Genomic DNA, 4,779 nt, shown 5'->3' on the forward strand with positions numbered 1-4,779 from the left:
CAGAATGATAGGCTACTCTCTGTTTTAAAGCTTAGATATGTTGGCTTTGCTCCATTCCAAATTAAACCCGTAATGTTTTTTTTTCTTCTATGTGAAAATAATGGTATAGTCCCTACATTTTTAAGAAAAACGTTTTGTTAAGAGGCATGTTATGATATAACATCATTATGACAAGTGCTTATTGTTAAATACAGTACTGAAGATTTTTTCTGCTTGGGTTGTACATTTTTAGTAGAGGTTCATGTGATTGATCTTCTTTCACATCTTGAGAGATACAAATGCCTTACTTCATTCATGTGCCAAAGTAGTTTGAACAGTTTGGGTGGTAATGCTAAGCTAGCTACACCTTGTCTTTTCATAATTTCACTTTTAATCTTGCATATTGGAAGTTTGTTATAAGAGTTATTACCCGTGGTAATAATATGTATCCTTTAAACTTTCCAAGTTGAGATATTACCGTACGTTTTATTTTATTTTTATTTTCAGGTATTCTTTTTTGATAGTCTATAAATGCTTGTGTTTGATTGATCCAAGTTGAGTTCTTGCTTACTCATTAATAGAAACATGACCATTCGCCTGTGCTCGTGCCTTTGAAGATCTGTGTAGGAGTGTAACAAAGAGAACGGCTTCCATTGACTTACACTGGAGTTGGTGTTTTGGAACATGAACTGTTAATAATTATTGTGGAAATTTATGTTAAACAAAAAGATTGTCATATACAGTACTACATGAAACTTTTAAGACAAAGCCATTTTCCTTTTCTCATTTTGTCATTGTTAGAGTTAGAGTCTTGACTGAACTTCAATAACATTCAGAATGCTTGCCTGCCAGTGGATGGATGGAGTGCAAAGTGTGTTTACACTAGGTCTACATTTGCATTCTATGGATAAGTAGGCAACTATGTCTCACCTCATCTGCGACCAATGTGTCGAACCCATCTGGGTGACACAGGCGGGGGACATGTTGTGCCAGAGTGTTTACCACACATCCTTCATTGCAGTGGAGAGGAAAGGTGAAAATGGTGCCAATTGTGGCAGTCTGACAATGAAATTGAGCCACCAGCTGTGACCCATGTAATCGTAGTCATTTACACCCAAGAAATGTTACAAAGAGCTCATGCATTTATTTATCATCAACCATGTTAAATGTGTACTTGACTCATCAATTGTTCAAGGTTCAGTTTTCCTTCTGTTACGGAACTTAGGGCCCTATTATGTTAGGGCCCCCATTATATATTTTGACAGAGCTTTGCCTGCTCAGGTGTTCCACTTTTTACATGCAAACCTTCAATGGTCATAAAATAGAGAACAGCTAGATAGATCAGAAAGCTGACAGCATATGATACAGTGGTCTATTTACTGCTCTGACTTGACAAATGGGAAGTCTGATATATGTCATACTTTAACACCCATTAACCTCTTAATAAATTAAAGGGGGCCTGGGGCCCTCTATGGGAAAGGGCATAGGAGTAATGATTCCAATGACACCTACAGAAGACAAATGTATTAGGATTTAGGGAGAGGAGCTAAATCAGGACGATTCCATCAGGATGTTGAGAGTGTGTGTGTGTGTGTGTGTGTGTGTGTGTGTGTGTGTGTGTGTGTGTGTGTGTGTGTGTGTGTGTGTGTGTGTGTGTGTGTGCGTGCGTGTGTGTGTGTGTGTGTGTGTGTGCGTGGGTGCGTGGGTGCGTGCGTGCGTGCGTGGATGCAGGTGCAGGCATGCGTGTGTCTTAATGGTTGCACATTACCTTGCCACTTTGTGTCACAGATGACTGTGTCTTTGGAAAGGCCATTCAACCATTTAAAAAAGCTCAAAACCATTTATTGTACTTGTCATGGTTCAAGGCTTGGGACAGCTGAAACATTGGGGCCATTTTTGTGCTTATTTTCAAATTGGATAAAAACACCATGAGGTTAACCTGGGAGATAATGGAACCTGGTTCAAACCAAATATCTAGGTTGAAATATTTTGTTTGATTTTCCGATATTAAAGGTAATTGTTTTTTTGGCCTGGACAATTGACCTTGCTATATGGAGTAGTCCCAGAAGTGTAAACCCTGTCGACCTAGGGTGCTGGGTAAGTTAGTTAATCACACCTAAAGCAATCAAAGGAAATTAATTAATTGATTAATAATATTTCTGTTCAGATTTGGTTCTACCTATGAATTTCATAAAGACAGCATTTGTAAAGGGCTTAGCTAGATGTTAGACACAGTTCTGCTTCAGTGCTAAGTTTTTCATCCCAAATGGTCACTGTTATCCACTATTAGACAGAGCTGTCTTGGAGTAATGCATTTCTGTTTGTGGCTTTTATGTGCTTCTGTACACCCTATCTTTCTGTAGAATGTCATCGCATCTGCAAACCAACCAATGTTTACAAAGAAAATGTCTTCTTATGACTGATTTAAATGTTAAACTTAACAGAAAAAAACATCAACTCACCTTCATCTTAGTTTTGTAATGTATAAGTACTGTGGAGATCTTGGTTTTTAATGCTTGATTATGGGCCATGTATTTCTCTGCTTTGACTGTTCTGCACAAAGGTCAAGTGTTGCTTTAAAAGAGAAACAATATTAGTTATTTACATTGTGATTTTGATGGCACTGTCTTTCTCGTGTACTATGACATGGACCAATGCCCTGAAAGGGGATTAAAAAGTGAGGAAATATTTATTGGATTTCTCCACCAATATAAATTCTAAATGCAATCCTCAATGAATTCTAGAAAGGACACCTGAGCAGACATGTAGAGGGACAGTAGAAGTATCATGTTGGTGAAAAAAATAAGCCCTGTTGATCTATAACTCTCCCTGATGAAAGGCAGAAGGCTAAACTATTATTATTATTATTATTATTATTACTATTATTATTCTCCTCTCTTTTTAAAACAGTATATTTTTACGACATTATTTAAATATTTTAAAACTGTCTCAAAAGGCTTAACTGAATGCATTCTTATAAGAAATTGAAATTCTAGCCTATGGTGCATCAGAAGCCTCCTATTCAATCTTATGACTAAGAGGAAATAAACAGTATTTATTTAAGAAAAAATAAACACTTAATGAATGATGTGGTAAACAATGCTTGGCCTTTCTGTTTGACTCTTCAGTACAGTATTTATGTCAAGTGATCTCCATGAGATTATATCAAGAAAGTTTTCAAATTGAAAAGTCATTGGCTGATCTTGTAAACTGAAAATGTGCATGTACAATATTGTGTGGTGCATTTGTGTTTTCTAAATCTGAAAATTAATAAAAACTGATTTACAGAGGATTTTCTTTTGAACGTTTGTATTGTGCCGTGAGATTTGGAAGGATGGATTTTTCTTAGTAAAACCATCTATGTATCTATCCTAAACTGACATTCTGCTTTGACCAATGATTTTTTGGGCGGCGCGCTCTGTGTAAGTAACTGACATTCTACTTTGACCAATGATTTTTTTGTATCAGTGCTCTGTGTAATTACAACACTTTTTATCCATAGTCCCCCTGTTTCGGGGCACCCAAAAGTGATGGGTTTGATTGATCAAATGTCCAAATTAAGCACTCAGTTTAGTATTTTGTCGACAATCCTTTGCATGCAATAACTTCCTGAAATCTGCGACCCATTGACCCCACCAGACGCTGGGTGTCTTTTCTGGTGATGCTATGCCAGGCCTGTACTGTAGCCATCTTCAGTTGTTTGTAGGTATTTTGCCTAAATTCTTATCAGAAAATTCAATGTATGTTAAATTGGATTTATATCTGAAATTTGACTTGACCAGTCAAGAACACGTATTGCACCTTGCAATGAAGCCTCTATAGTTCGGCTAGTGACATATTCTGCAGACGGTAGTCTCTGACACATTCACATCTACCTCCGGGATAGAGTTACTGATCAGTGGGACAGATGGGTTTTATTCTTATTATTTATAGTGAGAATTCTTCGGCCATCCACTAATTGTGTTCCAAATATAGATTTTGGCAAACCTAATTTAGGCCAATTATTTTTAGGGCCATTCATTTCTGAATGGTGAAACCAATATACACAAATATCAACTAAAAGTTGAGAATCTCTAGTAACTCACAGTAATTGTTTGATTTAAAAATAATAATAAATTTGGAGTAGGCTATAGAGCCAAACGAAGACTAAATGCTTCACTGTCCCATTACTTACACAGGGCAATGTATTTAAACTAGACCAATTCTGTGCCTGCCTAAACAAGACATGTTTGGCATCTACAGTAGTAGTAGTAGTAGTAGTAGTAGTAGTAGTAGTAGTAGTAGTAGTAGTAGTAGTAGTAGTAGTAGTAGTAGTAGTAGTATATTAGTAGTAGTAGTATAGTATGCAGTTTACATCAATATTAAGATTATGCAAATGCCTCCTACAAAATTAGACACATAATAACATAAAACACAATATATCACTAATACTGCTGGACATCCAATTGTTGCCTTATCTTTTTGACTGCTCTTGATTATAAGAACTGCCTTAAATAAACAACAACGGAAGGAACCCTATGTTGAAATATTGATTAATCTGGTGCTGTAGAGAGGCTTTTAAGATAATAAGCATGGGGTCGTGTGAGAAGATCAATATGAAGAGGAGAGGAAGAGAGAAGGTTCTTTTCACTCACCACAGATCCACATAATCAGTGGTCTGTGTGCCGATACCCAGAGCACTGCTCTAGACACATTATTCATCACAGGAGGTGTCTATTTTAACACCAGAAATGATATAACGGGTGTAGTGTTAACATAACTATCGCACATACAACCAAAGCAGGCCAGGCCTACTGTTGG

The sequence above is a fragment of the Nansenia antarctica genome, assembly GCF_963989245.1.
Source record: "Nansenia antarctica genome assembly, chromosome: 6".
NCBI classification, from domain to species: domain Eukaryota; kingdom Metazoa; phylum Chordata; class Actinopteri; order Argentiniformes; family Microstomatidae; genus Nansenia; species Nansenia antarctica.